Genomic DNA, 24,220 nt, shown 5'->3' on the forward strand with positions numbered 1-24,220 from the left:
AGATAAAATTGTTTGTAATATGTTGGAAATGTTTTGTTTTGGTTGTTTTGATAATATTATTAGACTTTCAGTCCTGCCCCAGACACTGTCACAGTGCAGGGGTGACATGTGACTTGTACTGTTTTTCCTAGGAGAAAATATTCTGTAAGAAGTGTGAAGTTGTATAACAACTAGAAATAAATTAAATTAATATTCATTTTGTGGGTCAAATATCCACATACCTCATGATTTTCATTTGTATTCTGTTAATACTTTCTTTACTCTTAGGTCAATGATTATTAAGCTGCAGGAGAGAAACTGAATGACAGATGAAGGCTGAGGAAGGAAGTTCTGATTCAGGGTGCTTGGGGTGGGGCCCCGGAAATCTGTTCATGAATCACTCCTTGATAACTACCACAGCAGAGAGATGTGGTAAAGAGCAGGGATTTTTGGTGTTGATCTCCCTCTACCATGTCTTAGCCATATGGATACTGAGCCAGTCATGCAACCTCTCTAAGCCTGAGTTTCTCTGTAAGAGTCAGGTTATCATAATAGCTCTCTCACAGAGTGTCTGAGGGGTTAGAGTTGAGGTCAGCATATAAAACAGTTATTACAGTCATTGCTCCTTAGTAAGCATGTGATAAACATGCTTCTTTGGGAAGGATACTTTGAAGACACTTTCCCCAAAAAACTTGTAACCCAAATACAGAGTTCTATGCTACATTTTATTGCAATTTACCTTCAAATCAGTTCACCAGGTATTTATCATTACCTGCAGCACCAGGGACTGTGCTAGCTGTCTCTCTCAGGGACCTCATGAGATAGACCAGTTAACCCGCAAGAGGATTTACAACATCATTGCTCCTTTAATTAATACCTACACATCAGGGGCTTTATCACATAGAATGCTCTGTGAAAATATGTTAAAAAACATGCAGACTCCTTATGAATACATTCACATTTCATTTGCAAAGACTGTTACTACTATTATATTAGAGCCCTGCAAGAGTACGTATGCATATGTGTGTCCCCAATTAATCAGCCATACTTTTTTTTTTCTCTAAGGAAATCTAATCAAATACCCAAGAACTCAAAACCTTCTCTTTGTGTCATATTGATTCTACCCCTGCACTTGTTTCCAAGGTTCTGTTTAGTTTCTGTAAACAGAAACTAAATTTCTATACTGTTTCCTGGTTTCTTATTTCACAATTATAAAAGATAATACAAGCCTACCACTTACTCTTGAACACCACTAAGCAGCAACAACTACAAACATTCTCCAAAACAGTGCAGCATATGTCAGAAGATAAGGTACTGTTCAATTAAAATTAAGAAAATAAAACCTTAAATTCACACTTTAAATTAAATTCATACTACTCCATTTACCTTAGATTATTCCTGCAAGCTCATTAGAACTCGAGACTAGTTTCATTTCCTAATGTATATATGGTTTGTAGAGCCAATGCCCATGGGAGCAAGAGGCTTCCAAAGGTATCGTTGGCCCAGGCTTTTTACTTTAAAGTGGCCCTGTTTGTGTGCATGAGTCTGAAATAAAAAAAATAATGATAATTCATAGGGACATGATGATAACCAGAAGGTTTCTAAGTTTGTGGTAATATATGATGTTTATTATTTTTTTTACCTTTACTTATATTTATTTATTTTACACTCATTATATTTGAAAATGAAAGATGCAATATAAGCAAAATTCTATATTCAATTACAAAGAATTCTGTATTTTGTTGAACAAAAAAGCATGTACCAATAATGCAATGTATTATACAATCTCACTTTTTGCTCAAAACATGTATTATTAATAACACCTGCCACTTATTGGGTACCCATTCTGTTTTTGGCACTATGCTAAATGATTTACATAAATTATATTATTTAAACCTGACATAAAAATAAAATGGTAAAAGTATAAAAAATAGATAATTTATCCCCATTTTACAGATGTGAAAGCTGAGGTTTAGGAAAGTTAAGGAACTTGTTCAAAGTAACATTGCCAGTACGTGCTGGAGGCAGGAAGCTCCTGGCTCCAACAACAGTGCTCTCGACATTGTTATACTGCCCCTGATATAAACCAGAAAGGATATAGGAAAATGCTAATATTCTTAACTATGGGTGTTAGGATATATTTTCTTTCAGCTTATCTCTATTTTCTACTTTTCTTCAATGAACTTATACCATTTGTATGATAAATAAAGGGGGGGTCATAAATTGAACTATGAACAACTTCCTCTTGCCAAAGAAGAAGGTGGGGAGAAAGAAAAGAAGGAAGAAAAAAAAAAGATGTGAAAAGGAAAAAGGGGAAAGAAGGAGAAAGGAAGGAAGGAAGGAGGGAGGGAGTGGGAAGAGAGAGAGAGAACGTTGTCTTCGTATTGTGGTTGCAGAGAAGACAGTGCACACAACTCTGTACCACCACGCTGCCTCTAAGGCGTGGCATTGAATCCTGTCCAGCACCATGGATAGGAGTGGAGGAAAATGTCCTTCAAAGCACACATTTGTGGAAAGGGACCTCTACTTCTATACATTTAGATTACTCTGTTCCCTCCACCTGTGAAGGCTTAGTACTGAAGTACTATGCTGACTTGCAATTTACATGGATGTTTATATCTCCTTCAAATATGGTCATTTAGCAAAATGTCTGAGTTATTAGCTACCAAGACACTTATTCAAGGTGTGTTTTGGGTAGCAGTAGTGGGGGGGGAAACAGAGAAAAAAGCAGCAGCAGGGATGTTATACAATTATGTGACATGGGAGAATATGCGAACAAGATGGCAGCCAGGCACCAGTGGCTCACAGGAAGGTGATCACATCATATACTTTTCTAAATGAAAGGGGGTCATATCAATCATTGCCTAGAACAGCAGACATAAACCAGGACTGTCTCTGACAAACCTTGGTAAGTCATTGTGCTGGTTTGAAAGGAAGTAAGCCCCCTGGAAAATCCATGTTTTAATCAAAATCCCATTTCATAAAGGTAGAATAATGCCTATTCAATATTGTATGTTTGAAACTGTAATCAGATCATCTCCTTGGATGATGTGATTTAGTCAAGAGTGGCTGTTAAACTGGATTAGATGACAACATGTCTCCACCCATTTAGGTGGGTCTTGATTGGTTTATTGGAGTCCTGTAAAAGAGGAAACATTTTGGAGAAAGAAATTCAGACAGAGCAGAACGGCATAGCCATGAGAAGCAGAGTCCACCAGCCACTGACCTTTGGAGATAAAAAAGGAAAACGCCTCCCGGGGAGCTTCATGAAACTGGAAGCCAAGAGAGAAAGCTAGCAGACGATGCTGTGTTCGCCATGTGCCCTTCCAGCTGAGAGAGAAGCCCTGACTGTGTTTGCCATGTGCCTTCTCACTTGAGAGAGAAACCTTGAACTTCATCGGCCTTCTTGAACCAAGGTATCTTCCCTGGATGCCTTAGGTTGGACATTTCTATAGACTTGTTTTAATTGGGACATTTTCTCAGCCTTAGAACTGTAAACTAGCAAATTATTAAATTCCCCTTTTTAAAAGCCATTACGTTTCTGGTATATTGCATTCTGGCAGCTAGCAAACCAGAACAGTCATATAAATCAAAAGAATCAGGAAGCTACAAAAACCAGGTAAATGCAAATAGTAAAGACTACCTTTAAAGAATTTCAGCTTCATTAGTAATCAAAGAAATTAAATTAAAACAAAAAGTGTTTATTTTCACTTTTCAAAATGGCAAAGATCACTTAAAAATAATACAACTACTATTTATTGAACTTCTACATATGCCAGGTACTTATAAGACCTTTTTAACATTTAATAACTTTTCCTAAATTTTAGACTAGTTTTAAATTTACAAAAAAGTATCAAGAATTTATTAGAACGAGTTCCCATTTACCCTACACCCAGTTTCCCCTGTTGTTAAAATCTTACTATGGTACATTTGTTACAACTGATGAACCAATACTAATGCATCATCAACTGAAATCCTTACTTTATTTGAGATTCCTTAGTTTTACCTTAATATCTTTTTGTTCTGTCTCAAGATGCCATCCAGGATGCCACATTACATTTAGTCTTTTTAGTTTCTCAGGCTTTCATTGTTCTTAACGACCTGACAATTTTGAAAAATACTGTAGTCAAGTATTTTGTAGAATGGCCTTCAATAGGACTTATCTGATGGTTTTTTTTTTTCCATAGTTAGATGGGTTATGGGATTTAGGGCGGAGGACCACAAAGGTAAAGTACCATTCTCATACCTGGTTGAGGTAGTGTTTGTCTGGTTTCTCCACTGTCAAATTACCCTAAACCCTCCCTTTCCATTCTGAACTCTTAGGAAAGAAATTAGTATTCAGCCCATATTTAAGAAATGGGGGTTTTGTTCTACTTTTTTAAGGATGGACTAGCTACATAAATTATTTAAAATTCTTCTGCATGGACATTTGTTTCTTTACCCTGTTTAATTATTTATTTAATCTCTATTATGTATCCTTATGGACTCATGGATATTTATTTTGTATATTTGGCTATGCTGCTTATTTTGCTGTTTAAATTATTCCAGCTTTAGCCATTGGTAGTGTTTCACATGGGCTCTTATGTCCCTTTGACATTCCTCTATCGTTTTGGTTTCTAAGTACTTTCTTAGCTTTTGGCACTATAAGTTGCTCTGGGTCATATTGTATATTTCATGTGCTAGCCCTAGAATCAGCCATTTCTCCAAGGAGCCCTGGTTGCTTTTATGGAGAATGGTATTAAAAGCCAAAAATCTGGGAGCTAGGTGTGCTTGAAGCTACTGCCCTCTCAGCGGACAAAGCTAGGAAATACATGTATATGCTAACACATGTGTAACTGTATCTATAAGTATTTTTCTCTATCTAAATCTATATTAATCTAAACATAGTTCATACTTAGGTCTCCGACTCATCCCATACCACATGGTTCATTCTAATCTTCCTGCCTTGTTTATCTGTAACCTCCCATTCCAGTTGTGAGAACCTTTGCTTCTACCACCAGCCATCCATTTACTTTTTTACTTGATTTTGGTGAGAGTACTGGAAAATTGACATTCTTACATTGTTGGCAGAAGCTTGGCACATGCTTTGTGGAAGACATTCTGTTAAAATGTATCAAGAGCCTCAAAAAATCAGCTGGCCAAAGGGCTAAACAAAAGAGTCTCCAAGTAAGAGGCACAAAGGCAAGGGAAGTAGACGCAGATTCCACAAGACTGGGTGGGAGGGGTGTGTGTGCAGAAATAGGAGGCAGTGTGTGGTCTCAAACTCAGCTGCTTTCATTCCCCCCCGCATCCTTAGGAGAGCCAACATTTTGACAAAATCTTGCCTGAAGACCTATGGCCAAAATAATAGGAAAACAAGGCATTTGATGGGTGTATGCAGCAAATTCAGTTATCAGCCATGTTTTCTTGACGTTTCCCAGGAGATTTGCTCATTGTTTATGTCTGATATTCACTGTCTTGTAGATACTAAGAACCTATTATTGCCCAGCATTATTTGAAATAAAAAAAGAAGAGATATATTCCTGTTCCCAGAGAGTTAATCTAGATAATATGAGATTTATGCCTATGAACATGACCAACTTCCAAGACAACTCAAGAATTTTCCTTAAAAAAAAAAATGACTAGGGGTAAGGTGGCAGTAACCTGGAGCCCAGTGTTCTGTTCTATACTGAGCCTTTCTGTAGAGCCCTGAGTGGTGGGGGTGACTTGTGTGGCCCTCCTCTGAAGTTATAGCTTCTTTGTAGCCATACTGTGATATGTAACACAAAACACTGGAACTGAAGGGTAAGGATTCCACTGTCTTTTAAAAAATTTTTCCTTCTTCACTCCCCCACGGTGAGAGTTTTCCAAAGTTAAAGGACCCACAGCACCTTTTACTGGTGGAACCCACAGACAAACGTGTGCCACGAGCGCCACCTACTGGGCAGGATAAGAAAAACAGAACCCAGAGATTTCACAGAAAAATCTTTCAACCTGTTGGGTCCAACACCAAGGGAAATCTGACTAAATGCCCAGATGCCAGGAGAAGATAACGGATTATGCTAAAAAAATTGAAAATATGGCCCAGTCAAAGGAACAAACCAATAGTTCAAATGAGATACAGGAGCTGAAACAACTAATGCTGAATATACGAACAGAAATGGAAAACCTCTTCAAAAACGAAATCGATAAATTGAGGGAGGACTTGAAGAAGACATGGGCTGAACAAAAAGAAGAAATAGAAAAACTGAAAAAAACAAATCACAGAGCTTATGGAAGTGAAGGATAATGTAGAAAAGATGGAAAAAACAATGGATACCTACAATGATAGATTTAAAGAGACAGAAGATAGAATTAGTGATTTGGAGGATGGAACATCTGAATTCCAAAAAGAAACAGAAATTATCGGGAAAAGAATGGAAAAATTTGAACAGGGTATCAGGGAACTCAAGGACAATGTGAACCGCACAAATATACGTGTTGTGGGTGTCCCAGAAGGAGAAGAGAAGGGAAAAGGAGGAGAAAAAATAATGGAAGAAATTATCACTGAAAATTTCCCAACTCTTATGAAAGACCTAAAATTACAGATCCAAGAAGTGCAGCGCACCCCAAAGAGATTAGACCCAAATAGGCGTTCTCCAAGACACTTACTAGTTAGAATGTCAGAGGTCAAAGAGAAAGAGAGGATCTTGAAAGCAGCAAGAGAAAAACAATCCATCACATACAAGGGAAACCCAATAAGACTATGTGTAGATTTCTCAGCAGAAACCATGGAAGCTAGAAGACAGTGGGATGGTATATTTAAATTACTAAAAGAGAAAAACTGCCAACCAAGACTCCTATATCCAGCAAAATTGTCCTTCAAAAATGAGGGAGAAATTAAAACATTCTCAGACAAAAAGTCACTGAGAGAATTTGTGACCAAGAGACCAGCTCTGCAAGAAATACTAAAGGGAGCACTAGAGTCAGATACGAAAAGACAGAAGAGAGAGGTATGGAGAAGAGTGTAGAAAGAAGGAAAGTCAGATATGATATATATAATACAAAAGCCAAAATGGTAGAGGAAAATATTATCCAAACAGTAATAACACTAAATGTTAACGGACTGAATTCCCCAATCAAAAGACACAGACTGGCAGAATGGATTAAAAAACAGGATCCTTCTATATGCTGTCTACAGGAAACACATCTTAGACCCAAAGATAAACATAGGTTGAAAGTGAAAGGTTGGGAAAAGATATTTCATGCAAATAACAACCAGAAAGGAGCAGGAGTGGCTACACTAATATCCAACATTAGACTTCAAATGTAATACAGTTAAAAGAGACAAAAAAGGACACTATCTACTAATAAAAGGAACAATTACACAAGAATACATAACAATCATAAATATTTATGCACCGAACCAGAATGCCCCTAAATACGTGAGGAATACACTGCAAACACTGAAAAGGGAAATAGACACATATACCATAATAGTTGGAGACTTCAATTCACCACTCTCATCAATGGACAGAACATCTAGACAGAGGATCAATAAAGAAATAGAGAATCTGAATATTACTATAAATGAGCTAGACTTAACAGACATTTATAGGACATTACATCCCACAACAGCAGGATACACCTTTTTCTCAAGTGCTCATGGATCATTCTCAAAGGTAGACCATATGCTGGGTCACAAAGCAAGTCTTAACAAATTTAAAAAGATTGAAATCATACACAACACTTTCTTGGATCATAAAGGAACGAAGTTGGAAATCAATAATAGGCGGAGTGCCAGAAAATTCACAAATACGTGGAGGCTCAACAACACACTCTTAAACAACAAGTGGGTCAAATAAGAAATTGCAAGAGAAATTAGCAAATACCTCGAGGCAAATGAAAATGAAAACACAACATATCAAAACTTATGGGACGCAGCAAAGGCAGTGCTAAGAGGGAAATTTGTTGCCCTAAATGCCTATATCAGAAAAGAAGAAAAGGCAAAAATGCAGGAATTAACTGTCCACTTGGAAGAACTGGAGAAAGAACAGCAAACTAATCCCAAAGCAAGCAAAAGGAAAGAAATAACAAAGATTAGAGCAGAAATAAAGGAAATTGAAAACATGAAAACAGTAGAGAAAATCAATAAGGCCAGAAGTTGGTTCTATGAGAAAATCAATAAGATTGATAGGCCCTTAGCAAGATTGACAAAAACAAGAAGAGAGAGGATGCAAATAAATAAGATCAGAAATGGAAGAGGAGACATAACCACTGACCTCACAGAAATAAAGGAGGTAATAACAGGATACTATGAACAACTTTACGCTAATAAATACAACAATTTAGAGGAAATGGACGGGTTCCTGGAAAGACATGAACAACCAACTTTGACTCAAGAAGACATAGATGACCTCAACAAACCAATCACAAGTAAAGAAATTGAATCAGTCATTCAAAAGGTTCCTAAAAAGAAAAGTCCAGACCAGTCGGCTTCACATCTGAATTCTATCAAACATTCCAGAAAGAATTAGTACCAACTCTCCTCAAACTCTTCAAAAAAATCGAAGCGGAGGGAAAACTACCTAATTCATACTATGAAGCCAACATCACCCTCATACCAAAACCAGGCAAAGATATTACAAAAAAAGAAAACTACAGGCCAATCTCTCTAATGAATATAGATGCAAAAATCCTCAATAAAATTCTAGCAAATTGTATCCAACAACACATTAAAAGAATTATACATCATGACCAAGTAGGATTCATCCCAGGTATGCAAGGATGGTTCAACATAAGAAAATCAACTAATGTAATACACCATATAAACAAATCAAAGCAGAAAAATCACATGATCATCTCAATTGATGCAGAGAAGGCATTTGACAAGATTCAACATCCTTTCCTGTTGAAAACACTTCAAAGGATAGGAATACAAGGGAACTTCCTTAAAATGATAGAGGGAATATATGAAAAACCCACAGCTAATATCATCCTCAATGGGGAAAAATTGAAAACTTTCTCCCTAAGATCAGGAACAAGACAAGGATGTCCACTATCACCACTATTATTCAACATTGTGTTGGAGGTTCTAGCCAGAGCAATTAGACAAGAAAAAGAAATACAAGGCATCAAAATTGGAAAGGAAGAAGTAAAACTATCACTGTTTGCAGACGATATGATACTATACATTGAAAACCCAGAAAAATCCACAACAAAACTACTAGAGCTAATAAATGAGTACAGCAAAGTAGCAGGTTACAAGATCAACATTCAAAAATCTGTAGCATTTCTATACACTAGCAATGAACAAGCGGAGGGGGAAATCAAGAAACGAATCCCATTTACAATTGCAACTAAAAGAATAAAATACGTAGGAATAAATTTAAGTAAAGAGACAAAAAACCTATATAAAGAAAACTACAAAAACCTGCTAAAAGAAATCACAGAAGACCTAAATGGATGGAAGGGCATACCGTGTTCATGGATTGGAAGACTAAATATAGTTAAGATGTCAATCCTACCTAAATTGATTTACAGATTCAATGCAATACCAATCAAAATCCCAACAACTTATTTTTCAGAAATAGAAAAACCAATAAGCAAATTTATCTGGAAGGGCAGGGTGCCCCGAATTGCTAAAAACATCTTGAGGAAAAAAAGCGAAGCTGGAGGTCTTGCACTGCCTGACTTTAAGGCATATTATGAATCCACAGTGGTCTAACAGCATGGTGTTGGCATAAAGATAGATATATCGACCAATGGAATCGAATAGATTGCTCAGATATAGACCCTCTCATCTATGGACATTTGATCTTTGATAAGGCAGTCAAGCCAACTCACCTGGGACAGAACAGTCTCTTCAATAAATGGGGCCTAGAGAACTGGATATCCATATGCAAAAGAATGAAAGAAGACCCATATCTCACACCCTAAACAAAAGTTAACTCAAAATGGATCAAAGATCTAAACATTAGGTCTAAGACCATAAAACAGAGGAAAATGTAGGGAGATATTATGATTCTTACAATTGGAGGCAGTTTTATGGACCTTAAACCTAAAGCAAGAGCACTGAAGAAAGAAAGAAAGAAATGGGAGCTCCTCAAAATTAAACACTTTTGTGCATCAAAGAACTTCATCAAGAAAGTAGAAAGACAGCCTATGCAATGGGAATCAATATTTGGAAACAACATATCAGATAAAGGTCTAGTATCCAGGATTTATAATGAGATTGTTCAACTCAACAACAAAAAGACAGCCAACCCAATTACAAAATGGGAAAAAGACTTGAATAGACACCTCTCAGAGGAGGAAATACAAATGGCCAAAAGGCACATGAAGAGATGCTCAGTGTCCCTGGCCATTAGAGAAATGCAAATCAAAACCACAATGAGATATCATCTCACACCCACCAGAATGGCCATTATCAACAAAACAGAAAATGACAAGTGCTGGAGAGGATGCGGAGAAAGAGGCACACTTATCCACTGTTGGTGGGAATGTCAAATGGTGCAACCACTGTGGAAGGCAGTTTGGCGGTTCCTCAAAAAGCTGAATATAGAATTGCCATACGACCCAGCAATACCATTGCTAGGTATCTACTCAAAGCACTCAAGGGCAAAGACACAAACGGACATTTGCACACCAGTGTTTACAGCAGCGTTATTTACAATTGCAAAGAGATGGAAACAGCCAAAATGTCCATCAACAGAAGAATGGCTAAACAAACTGTGGTATATACGTACGATGGAATATTATGCAGCTTTAAGACAAGATAAACTGATGAAACATGTAATAACATGGATAGACCTAGAGAACATTATGCTGAGTGAGTCTAGCCAAAAACTAAAGGACAAATACTGTATGGTCCCACTGATGTGAACGGACATTCGAGAATAAACTTGGAATATGTCATTGGTAACAGAGTCCAGCAGGAGTTAGAAACAGGGTAAGATAATGGGTAATTGGAGGTGATGGGATACAGACTGTGCAACAGGACTAGATACAAAAACTCAAAAATGGACAGCACAATAATACCTAAGTGTAAAGTAATCAAAACACTGAATGAAGCTGCATCTGAGCTATAGGTTTTTTTTGTTTTGTTTTTTTTTTACTATTATTATTACTTTCGTTTCTTTTCTCTATATTAACATTCTATATCTCTTTCTGTTGTGTTGCTAGTTCCTCTAAACCAATGCAAATGTACTAAGAAATGATGATCATGCATCTATGTGATGATGTTAAGAATTACTGATTGCATATGTAGAATGGTATGATTTCTAAATGTTGGGTTAATTCCTTTTTTTCCATTAATTAATAATAAAAAAAAATTTTTCCTTCTTCAAAGTATCCACTACAGAGGAGCATAAATCTATTGAAGTAAGAGGCAGAAGGGTAACTATGATTCCAAATAAGTAATAGTAATTGTAAACCATCACCGTTTACCTGAGAAGGGATTAGTGAGGAATTACTTTGTAAAAGGAACTCCCAAGAGCTTCTCTATGTTCTTGATTTGATAGGCATGTTGCTGGGAATTGGAGAGAATTGCCATGGTGGTTTAACTTTTATGCTAGAATCAGGGTAGGAGAAGCTGTCTAGAAAGCCTGGAAGGGAGGGGAATGGAAGTATGCTATGCACTTCACCAGGTGGTTTTGGGAAGATAAGTCAAATTTGGAAAAGCTAAATATTTTTTAATTGTGTGGCATCATGTGAAAAACAGCATTTCTCTTCAAAGCAGAAAGTCATGGGCAATGTTGAATTGGCTTGCTATTTATTTGAACAACAAACATAATAATTGTGATTATTTTGAGGTTATAAACAATTGAAAGGGCAGAAGAGATGAAAAGCATCTCTCTTCAGAAAGCCAAGTTTTAGGTAAGTTGGAACGATTGAGAGAAAAAATACAACTCTAAGATGTACTGTAGGTGGTATGCTGTAAAATTCCCAGATGTAGACATAGAATAAGCAAACAGTGCAATAGTCTGTTTGGAAGAAGTACTGTTAAGAAACAAAAGTCAAAAGACAGAAGAATTTGGACTAAATCAATCCAGCACATTATGATTTTCCTAAAAATTTCCCTTGTTTAGAATGAAAAAGAAAACCCTGAATATGTGCAGCCAGGAAGTCACAGACCTCTGATTCACAGCACAACCCCCATCCTCCCAGAGATTCTGAAACACCACCCTCACCACCCAGAAACTCCTAAATATTACCCTCTACCCTGGCATATAATAAGATATATGATTGGGTGTAGTGGTATGGAGGCTAATTAAAGTTGGGAATCACCACGGCATAGATAAATGGTGATCATTAAAATAAAGAAAAGGGAAGGGGATATATTGTTGAGCCATGGGTATATTTCTGAGTAGGAGTTCTCGCTTAAGCCTGGTATCAGGCATGTCTGGAGGACTGATAGGTGGGCCCACCATGGGTCCATTTTACTGGAGTGAATGAAGGAAGTGGAACAGTTTTATCTTAGAGGGAGAGTTGAACACATTAGAGGAAAAGTTTGTTTCAAGAGCCGTGGACTAATGTCTGAGAAGTATGGTTTTTCTAGTATACCTGTCTGTTTCCTTCCAGCCCAGATTTGTTTTCTAGATGAGAGAAATGAGGCAACCACAATGGAAGGGGAAGTAAAAACTAAGAGAGCCCAGTTATTGAGAAGCAAGGCAGGGTACTGATGGAGCTGTTCTATTGCTGTGGCACGTAGTTCTCAGCCCTTCAGCAGGGCCATCAGTGTCAGGCCCAAGAGATTCTACGACCACCAGTGGCTGAGCATCACCTGTGGCATATGCAGGGCAGGGGATATAGCCACAGTTATCCTGATCAAAGAAGAAGAAAATGGCTATAATGTTCCTTGGGTTCAAGAGGATTAGTTAGAGTACACATGAGACATCTTGAGACCATCTGGACTCTTTGGTAGTAATATAAAAGCTGGAGATGGGGTGCAGGTAGAGCTCAAGTAATACTCTCACAGCTGTTACTTCCCTACCCTGTACTCAACTGGTAAAAAGGATAGCTTAGGAAACACAGGTTTCATTCCTTTTTTACTTTGAAAGGGGCTGAAGGGAGAAAGGGAAGGATATCTCTTCCTTTTGCTCTTACCGCTTCAGATGTCATCAGCACTTGTGTCAATGTGGTAATCTTTGATATATTCTTTTATCTTCCCTGCTAGACTCAAAAGTTTGTTAACGGTATTGTATCCTTATCCATCTAACCTTGGTACCCAGTACAACACTAAAAATGAAGTAGGTACTCAGTAAATGCTTATACATGAATAGAGGATGTCTAATACACTGTGTTAGACATTGTGTTGGGGGCTTTATTTAGATTTAATTTTAATCTCTCCTGGAATTTAGGTTATGTAGAGAAGAGGGGAAACCTGGACAGCTTTTCAGAATTTGTCCTTCAGAACCCTAGAGCTGGAAGGGAATCTAGAGATCATACAGTCTAAAAGTTCTCGAATTGTGGTGCATGGACCAGTGCTGGTCCTGAACTATTTCTTACTGGTCCATGATAAGGGAAGTACAGACATTAGAAGCATTTAGAAACTTTTATTGTAATTTGACATTGCTCCAACATCCAATCGTGTAGAGTATTTTTCTAGTACATCATCTTTATGGTGTTACTACAATAATATTGGCTTATGAAGGAGTGGAAAGGAAGAAAAAAACCTGTCCTTTTGAAAGTTTGAGAAGCATTTTTGTGGTTGAATTCTCTGCCTCTTCAGAGTGGCAGTACACAGAAAGGGTAAGCGTGTGGCTGTGGGAGCTACGCTGCCTGGTTGGAAGCCTGGTTCTTCTCCTTTCTAGTTGGGTTAATTTCTCTGTACCTCAGTTTTATCTTCTGTATAATGGGTTATGAGGATGACAAAATATTAGTCCCTACCTCATTGAGTTGTTGTGAAGTTAGAATGAGTTGATACATGTAAAACAGATTTAGCACCTGCCATACAGTCAAAGTTATATGTGTCAGTTGTTATTTTTACCGATGAAAACCAGACTCAGAAAAGTGAAAAGAGTTGCCATAAGTTGCATGGCTATTCAAAGAGGGAGCGAGGTCCCCAGTTCTCAACAGATTCTGTTTTCTCACTACTTTCTCTATCTACCAAATCACTCTTTACTGACAATAATAATATTCTCTTAATTCTGGCATGTTCTTTTCTCACTCTGCTCAGACCCCTAATTTATTCTGTGTCCCCTTCACAGTGTTTATTCTTAAAGCACGTTTCCATCATTGGGTTCTCAGTCTGCACCCCTTTTGATTGGCCACAGACCGACCCATCAATGCTCTGCTTTGTTCGGAGGCTTCCCTTTCCCTGCTGGAACCACTGCATAGATCACCAGGGCTGGCTGGTGGCCTGGCAGAGCAAGTGGACTGTGCTGCTTAGCAAAACAAGGAGGACATTACATGAACTCTGCAGAAAAATAAGCAGTGATGACCAGTGTTTATTAAAATTATGCCTGACTTTCCCGCAAAGAAAATCATAAGAAAGTGAATCCTATTATATGTTGCTGATGGCAGGCATTAAGTCAGGACTTGTAGGACAAGCTATATTGACCTGTCACAGGAACAGTGGACAAGATGTTTTTATTCTTAGACTCCATCCAATGAGGAGCTGATTTACCTAGGAGACAGGCGTTAGAGAGCCTTACTTATGTTTTGCCAAAAAAAAGAAACAAGCAAACAAACAAACAAACAAAAAACCCCGCTCCCTTACCTGTTGCTAGGCGTATTGCAAAACTTTATATTTTGAGAAATAGAGAACACTATTTTTTTTCATATATTTCTTTCCTCCCCCAAGGCTTTGAAAAGCTTTTTCCAAGCCCTTTCTAACCTTCACGTCCTTTGCCCTGTTATATGCCATATTGTACTTTTTGGAAAAATGATTTATTGAGGGCCTGTTGTGTGCCAGGCCCTCTTCTAAGAATCTGATAGATGTTAACATATTTAATCCTCCTGAAGACCATTAGATGTTGGTTCTCTTTTTATCCCCATTTTAAACTGGGGCAAAGAATGGTTAAGTGAGTGGTGGGGTGAGGAGGTTCAGGGCAGGCCCCTGCTACCATTGCTGCTCCAAGGGGAGGGCATCAGGGGAGGCCCTGGGCAACCTTCACAGCTTTGCCGTCCTCCATTGTCCCTCACACAGTATCCTCCCTGCATTCCATCTCCTTCCTAGCTTCTTCTTATCTCTGGGTTTATGAATATACCTTCTGTTCTATGGGGCAATGACAGGGTTGTCACTGGAACGCCACCACTTACTGGTCCATCTTCCTCTGCCTCAGAACAAACCTGAAGAGTAGTTAGGCTAATTATAAATTATAAATACAGACCCTACACATCTGACCCAGCCTCTGTAAGACTTTAGTTTTTCCCTCACAGATACAATCCTCACTTTTATCTTGCATTTTCAGTAAGCTATTTAAAAAGTGGCAGGAGTGGGGGTAGGGGGCTGAGTAATGGAAGGTATTTTAGAAGCTTTAGAATGTAATTATTAATTCTAACATTGATTAGTTTTTCATTGCTTCTAACCTAAAAAATTAGGGTGAGAATACTGAGAAATTCCCCAAAATGGGCCCAAATTCTTGTATCATTCTTAGGTCATTTCCTTTACTGCTGGAAAGCAAAAACATTGAAAGAAGAAGAAATATGTGAGTTAAGATTGTATAAGCAGAGGATAGGTTCTCATATCTAGTAGGATTCCAGTATTATTCCAATGATACTAAGAAGGCTACCTTAAAGTAAATGTCAAAAAAAATTATGCATGTTGGGAAATTTTTTTTTCATAGACTACATTGACTAATCCTATATCAATGCTAGTTGACATTAAATAAAATTAGTATATATGAAATTCTAGATGTATGAGATCTCAGTTCAGTCATCACTGTATATTTTATAAGCTTCTATAGTGCAATGGATTTTGTATTGATTAGGAAGGGCATAGTTCCTATGCTAGAGCAAATTAAGCCTAACTTAGACTTGAATAACAATCACCACTAATACTGTTATATTCCCCAGTGCCCAGAGAGATAAGATTTTTGGCTTCAGTGGGCCTCACATTTAATACATATTGCACAAGATAGCAGGAGAATTTCTGGTTCTTTGACACACTGTTTGTAAACACAAGTTGAAAGACACCTTCACATATGCTCAAGTTTGCATTGGATTCAGTCCTAGCGGTCATCTCACCCACCATTTTTTAAAAAGTATTTTTATTATGAACAATGAACAGACACACAAACATTCTTGACACACAGACATTTTTGACATGGTTACAGTCAAGTGGCTCATAATATCATCACATAGTTGTGTATTCATCACCAAGATCATTTTTTGAACATTTGCATCTCTCCAGCAAAAGAAAGAAAAAAGAAAAAACTCATACATGCCATACCCCTAACCTCTCCTTCATTGACTGCTAGTATTTCAATCTACTCACTTTATTTTAACCTTTGTTCCTCCTATTATTTGTGTATTTTTATCCATAGTTTTTACTCATCTGTCCATACTGTAGATAAAAGGAGCATCAGACACAAGGTTTTCACAATCACACATTCACTTTGTGAAAACTGTATCATTATACAATCATCTTTAAGAAACGTGGCTACTGGAACACAGCTCTACAGTTTCAGGCACTTCCCTCTAGCCTCTCTAATATACCTTAAACTAAAAAGGGGATATCCGTTAAGAATAACCTTCAGGATAACTTCTTGACTCTGATTGAAATCTCTCAGCCACTGACACTTCATTTTGTCTGATTTCTTTCTTCCCCCTTTCAGTTGAAAAGATTTTCTCAATCCCTGGTGCTGAGTTCCAGCTCATTCTAGGATTTCTGTCCTATGTTGTCAGGAGGTTTACACCCCTGGGAGTCATGTCTCACATAGAGAGGGGGAGGGCAGTGAATTTGCTTGTCGTGGTGGCTGAGAGAAAGAGGCCACATCTGAGCAACAAAAGAGGTTCTCTGGGGTTGACTCTTAGGCCTAGTTTTAAGTAGGCCTGGCCTATCCTTTGTGAGGATAAGTTTCATGGGAACAAACCCCAAGATTGAGGGCTCGGCCTATTGATTTGGTTGCCTCACAATTTCCTTGTGAGAATATCAGGAATCCTCCAAATGGAGAAGTTGAATTTTGCCCCTTTCTTACCATTCCCCCAGGGGGACTTTGCAAATACTTCTTTATTTCACTGTTCAAATCACCCTGAGATTTATTGGGGCATCACACTAAACTGGACAAACCTACAAAATCTCATGCCCTATTCAAGGTTCCATGTACTTATGTTGTTCAATTAAACTGTCCATATACGTTAAATTAGGAAATGCGTTAGTCAAAATATGAATTTTGTACCAAATAAACATTTCTTGCTTTAGTCTCACACAGAAATTGAAGTTTTAAAATATGAATGATCACGTATTTTCAACACCCTATAATACTGACATTCCTTTATTCTTCCTTGTACAAAAATATTTTTTAATTTGTTCATTTTGTCACTATCATTGTACACTCTAGGCAATCCTAGATTATACCATCTCAGTCTTCATCATCTGTCTTTCCTTCTGGTTTCATCAGTGCCCCCAGCCCTCTTCCTTCTATCTTTCCCACATTCAGCTTCATTTAGTGTACTTACATTGTTGTGCTACAATCAGGTAGTATTGGGCTATCCATTTCTGAATTTTTACAATCAATCTGGTTGCACAATCTATCCCTTCAGCTCCAGTTACCCAATCTCTACCCTGTTTCTTTCTCTTGATAACCTCTTTTCTTATCTGAAATTCTCCAGGTTCACTCATTAATGTGAGTTCATATCAGTGAGACCATACAGTATTTGTCATTTTGTTTTTGGCTATTCTCACTCAGCATAATGTCCTCAAGGTCCATCTACCTTGTTCCATGCTTCATGACTTAGATTGTCTTGCAGCTGCATAATATTCCATCATATGGATATACCACAGCTTGTTTAGCCACTCATCTGTTGATCTGACTTTTGTCACCTACCATTTTTTGATGAGTCCAGAAAGAATAAGCTAAAATTATATACTTACCAGAGAAAATAGAAAAAAATCACAGACTTTTAAAAATAATAAGAATGTTTGAAAATGAAATTATTATCTCTGTGTATGAGTTTCGGTTTGCTAAAGCTCCTTGAATGCAATATACCAGAAATGGATTGGCTTTTATAAAGGGGATTTATTAAAGTTACAAGTTACAATTCTAAGGCTATGACAATGCCCAAATTAAGGCACCAAGAATAGAATACTTTCTTGGAAGAAAGGCAGCTGGCAATCTGGGTTCCTCTTTATGTGAGAAGACAGGCTTTTGGTTTCAAACAGCTCTCTCAGCTTCTGGCATCTCCTGGACATTTTCCTTCTGCATTTCCAAACATCTGTGTCTGTACTTTCTCCAAAATGTTTCCCTTGTAAGTGATTCCAGTGAGCTGATTAAGATCCAGCTTGAATGAGTGGGGTCATATCTCCATGAAAACAATCTAACCAAGAGGTTCTATCCACAACTGAGTGGGCCACATCTCCATGGAAACAACCTAATTGAAATGTCACATCCACAATAGGTCTGTACCCACAAGATTTGATTAGAAGAACATGGCTTTTCTGGGATGCATAACTGTTTCAAAACAGCACAATATACTACATCTGTGGTAGTTAGATTCAGTTGTCAACTTGGCCAGATGAAGGCACCTAGTTTCGTTGCTGTGGACATGAGCCAGTTGTATGTGAACCTCATCTGTTGCTGATTTACATCTGCAGTCGGCTAGGAGGTGTGCCTGCTGCAATGAGTGATGTTTGACTTAATTGGCTAGTGCTTAAATGAGCGAGTGGCAATGTAGCACAGCCCAAGCAGCTCAGCCTACCTCATCTCAGCACTCACAGCTCAGCCCAGGCCTTTGGAGATGCAGAAAGGAATCACCCCGGGGGAAGTTGTTGGGACCCAAAGGCCTGGAGAGAAGGCCAGCAGAGATTACCCTGAGTCTTCTCACGTAAGAAAGAACCTCAGATGAGTTAGCTGCCTTTCCTCTGAAGAACTAACAAAATAAATTCCCTTTTATTAGAAGTCAGTCCGTCTCTGGTGTGTTGCATTCCGGCAGCTAGCAAACCAGAACAACATCTTTTAAATGTTTTTGGTAATTTAGGAATTCATAAAGCACTCTTAGGTTGAGAGAATATTTTTTGGTGGTGTTGTCTTTTTTTTTTATATTTTTATTGACAAAACATAACAACATACAAACATGAACATTCTTAACATATGAATATTCCATCCTTGGGATATAATCGGTGACTGACAATATCATCATATAGTTGTATATTCATCACCATGATCATTTCTTAGAACATTTGTATCACTCCAGAAAAAAAAAAGAAAAAGAAAAAACTCATACGTACCATGCCCCTTATCCTTCCCTCTCATTGACTGCTAGTATTTCCATCTACCCCGATATATTTTAGGATGAAAGAATTTAACCTAACCTTTAAAAATGACACATAGACAACCCATTTTGTAGCATTTGGAAAGTGAGACATACACAGCTTAAGTAAAAGAATTTTATAGATGATCAGATTTATAGAATAAGATTACAAAGCCTTGAATTTAGGGATCTTTATGGGGAAAGGAGGGAGGGTCTGGGGAATCTGAAGAACATCATGATTCAACAGTGGCTCTTGCTGGCCAGATGTTGTAATGCAGAATAGGGTTATTAAGAAGAAAAAAAATGTTTCTGGAATGAGTCACCAGTGGATTTAACAGGTCTTCAAGCTTGTGATACATTGTCATATCCAGGGTAGTTGGGGTAAAGGGTGGTGAAGCAGAGATTATTCATGGACACATTAATGGGATTAGACTACAGAGTACAATCCCCAGAGGAATGACTTTTCACCCAAGGAATGAATCCTCAGACACACTTAGGGAAGCCCCGTATTGAAGGAGATCCCAGCACACTGAGTACTTTGATGGAGACTTCCCTGGCAGGGTGGACCCTGAGATAGCAGCGATCTCCTCCTCAAACTACTCTTACTGTCCTGGGAGTACCTCCTGCCCTGCTCCTTTGATGTGAATTGGAACCTGTTTACCGCATCTCTCAAGGTCCACATTTCACTAGATTCTTGACCTCCAGGATTTGCCCTTGTTCCTGTGTCTCCCACTGGACCAAGCCACTGTCTAACCTCCTTGCTTGATGATTAATTTTAACAGTTGCCTGCTTTACTGATCTTCAGCTTAATTTACAAGTTATCCAGAGCCAGATAGGATTATCAATTCCATTAAGATGAGTCCTGGGGGTAACCCTTGTATTTACTATCTAATGCTGATTGTGATGTTGGATAAAAAGAACAGGAAGAAATAAAATAAGTGATAATTATAAAGTTGTGTTTTTAGTTACTATGTATATCAGTCACCTATCCACATGACTTGTCCTAAGTTACAAAACTAACAATTGTATTTTTTTCTCTTTTTTCCTACCACTTCAGAGAGTTGACTTGCCTAGAAGAAGGGAAAGAAGAGTTGCAAATATTTTAAATACACAGAAAACATTTCCTCCATTGCTAATTGTTAATGTTTAAAGATTCTGGACACTAAATCTGCAAGAGTAATAGAAAAACACATCACTTTCTGTACAGGAAAGTATTCCCATCTGAACATAGTTGAAAGCAAAATATTCTAATTGTTGATACATATTTCTCCCTACTGTTTCATAGAGTAAGTTTATGTTAAATAAATGAGTCATAGACAGTTTTATTTATTAATTATAGGCCCTTTCATACTTCGGACCATTTATATAAGTATATTCCTAAATATTTATATATTTGATAAAATATTTAAATTTATAAATATGTAACATTTATATTTAAAAACATTTAAGTGTATACTTATATAAATATAACACTTGACATATATATATTTTTGTTCTTATTTATGTTGTATGCTATGAATAATTTCCTATTAAAGCTCTTATAATCTAAAGCTCACAGTGTAATGATCTATTTCAGAATCTTGGCTCCCATACTGAGTAATAATAGAAATTCCTTGAATGTAGAAATAGTTTGAGGGTTTTTTTTCCTTGTAATTTGCAGTTTTAACTATATAGTTCTCTTCTAATAACAGCATCTTACAAAAACACAGAGCAAGGGTCAAGCAAAATGCTTGGCTAACTAGAAAGCAATTAGAGAAATTCTCATTAGGTTGGCTATTTAAATTTTTTTTTCTTGTAGCAACATTGTTCTTTTTTTCCAGTAAAACACTAATTTCTAATTCAACAAATAATATCAAGAAAGAGGGAAAGGTGGAAAGATCAAAAGAGAATTTGAAAAACCATAAAGCAGCTTATAAAGAATCAATAGATTTCCTTTTGACTGGAAACTGTCAATTACTTTCCCTGCAGCTGTATCAAACATGCTCAAAAGAATATTCTTGAAAGAGAAATGAAATATATGTTTAATTATGTTTTTAAGCTTATTCAGGAAATCACTTTCCTATCCCATGGAGCTAAAGAAGCACACATGTTCATTTATATTGCATTTCATGATTTAAAAAAAATATATTACCATCCTGAATGCATGGGTTTTAAAACCAAATTAATCCCAAGTCAATGTGCTTCTTTTGTTATTTTAGGTATTAAACATGGTAAGGGTAATAGTAGTGGGTAGATATTTGGAAAGTGCCTGAATAATGAGTTCATCTTATGTAACAGACCCTGTTGAAATGGAATTTGTGACTATTTAGATGGAAAACTATTGTTTTTTTTCTCATTGGCACTAAACAGTGATGAAAATAATCCAAACTTAGCTCTTCCAGTGGCATTGTTAATTCTGTTACCATGCACCCCTCTGAAGAAGCAATGCTCGTGACAGTTTATATTTGTGAGAGACCCACAAATCCACAAAGAGAGTTGTGCATTTTTATAGTTGTAGACTACATGATTAAAAAAATGAAACATTTAAGTCTGGTTGCCAAAGACTCAGAGATTTAGAGGCTGTACTTAAATTTTGGAATATGAAAGTAGGAGTTATTGCTTTGGTGATAATAGTGAATGTGCAAAGATAATAGGAGAGAATATTATGAATTTCATTAAGCGAAATTTATCTTCATGTTCAATGGATTAGATTATACTACTTTTTAATGTCTTGAGTTTGCTTCAGTGTTCTTGCTATTCTTTGTTACCATTCTCTGCTTCATTTACTCACAAATAAAATGCTTGAATATTCTCTTAGACACCGTTTTAATCTTTACTCATTTCTTACTATAGCTCAAATAATGCCAATTTTTCCAAAATTAATTAGCTATTTAATTTTGGAAAGATCAAGTAATGCCCCTGACTTTATAGTTGGCAAAATTTTAGATTGATTATTAAACAGAAGTTTTTAATCACTCAAGTGTTAAGGATTAAATTATGGATTGATATGTTGAAGTCCTAACCCTGGGTTCTGTGAATGTGACCTTTTTGGAAACAGGGTCTTTGAAGAGGTGATTAATTAATGAGTCCAACCTCGATTAGGGTGGCCCTAATCTAAAATGGCTGTATCTTTACAAGAAGAGAAGACAGAGAAAGATACAGAGAGAAGACAACCATATGGAGACAGGGGCCAAGATTGGAGTGATGCACTTATAAGCCAAAGAATGCCAAGGATTACCGGTGTTTTAGTTTCTTTGGCTGCTTAAGTAAATACCATAAAATGGACTGAGTTAAACAGTGGGAACTTCTTAACTCATGGTTTTGAGGCTGGGAAAATATCCAAATTAAGGCATCATCAAGTCTACCCAAAGACTGAGGCATTCTGGTGCTGGCGGCTGGCGATCCTTGTCACATCTCATTACACATGGTGGCCTCTCCTGGTCTCTCTTGTTTCCTTTGTGTTCCATTGAATTTCAGCTTTAGCTGCTGCCTCTGGCTTTCTCTCTCTCTCTCTGAATTCCATTCTCTTTTAAAGGATTGCCGTAATAGGATTAAGAATTATCCTGGACCACACCTTAACTGAAGTAATCTCAACAAAAGGTCCTACTTACAATGTGTTCACACCCACAGGAATGAAATGTTTGAGAACATGTTTTTTGGGTACATAGAGCTCAAAACTACCACACTCCACCTTCTGGACCCTCCAAAAGGCATGTTTTTTCTATATGCAAAATAAGCTCTTTCCATACAACCTCCCAAAAGTCTTAAGTCAATTCAGAAACAATGCTAGGTATGAAGTCTCATCACAATCAGTTATGGGTATGGTCCATCCTGGGGCATAATGCTTCTTTGTCTCTGGACCTGTGAAACCTAGAGAACAGGTTATCCGCTTCCAATGTACAATGGAGGGACAGGCATAGGATAAACATTCACATTCCAATAGGGATAAATTGAAAGGAAAACAGGGATCATAAGTTCCAAACAATTCCCAAAACTACAGGGCAAACTCATTAGATTTAAAGGCCTGAAAATTTTCTGTGGATTGACGTTTTATCCTCTGGGCCTAATGGAGTGGCATTGCATCCTTTCAAGTGCTTGTGCAGTGGCTGGGTACTCCCTGAACCCCAGGGCACAAGCTCCATCCTCTCTGATCCTCTAGTTTCCAATAACTCTTTCATTATTTCCTTCTAAGGCCTCGTTGATGATAACTTCAGCATCCATATTTCTACCAACAGTCTCTTCAAAGCCATCTACATTTTTTCTATAAAGCACCTCACAGTTCTTTAGCTTCTACCCCTTACCCAATTCCAAAGCCATTTCCACATTTTTGGTGTTTCACTAGCAGCACTCCACTCCTAGTACGAAAATCTGTTTTAGTTTCCTAGTATGCTCAAGTAAATACCATGAAATGGACTGGGTTAAACAATGAGAATTATTAGCTTATGGTTTGAGGTCAGGAGAAAATCCAAATCAAGGCAGCATCAAGGCAATGCTTTATCCTTAAAGGCGGGGGCATTCTGGGATTTGCTGTAGGCGATCCTTGATCCTTAGCTCCTCTGTCACATGGCAATGCACATAGTGGCCTCTCCTGGTCTCTGTCGTATTCCAGGTTCTGGTGAATTTTAGCTTCTGGCTGCTCCTGATGGTTTTCTCTCTCTCTGAAATTCATTCTCTTATACAAGACTACAGTAATAGGATTAAGACCCATCCTGGACCACACCATAGCTGAAAAAACTTCATCAAAATGTCCTTACAATGTTATCACACCCACAGGAATGAACTAGGTTTAAGAATATGAATGCTTTTCTGGGATAGAAAGCACTCCAAACTACCACAGCTGGCAAACACCAGATGCTGGAAGAAGCAAGAAAGGATTGTCATCTATAAA

At 37.5% G+C, this 24,220-nt stretch overlaps 1 protein-coding gene and 1 long non-coding RNA gene across 4 annotated transcripts in view; one reads left to right on the top strand and one right to left on the bottom strand.

The window, feature by feature from the left end:
• CDH20 (cadherin 20) overlaps positions 1 to 24,220 on the bottom strand; it is a 252,220-nt gene that overhangs the window by 127,163 nt on the left and 100,837 nt on the right. The gene's annotated exons all lie outside the window — the stretch shown is intronic.
• LOC143662000 (uncharacterized) overlaps positions 1 to 24,220 on the top strand; it is a 168,645-nt gene that overhangs the window by 126,481 nt on the left and 17,944 nt on the right. The window lies entirely within an intron of this gene.

The sequence above is a fragment of the Tamandua tetradactyla genome, chromosome 18 (genome assembly GCF_023851605.1).
Source record: "Tamandua tetradactyla isolate mTamTet1 chromosome 18, mTamTet1.pri, whole genome shotgun sequence".
NCBI lineage: Eukaryota > Metazoa > Chordata > Mammalia > Pilosa > Myrmecophagidae > Tamandua > Tamandua tetradactyla.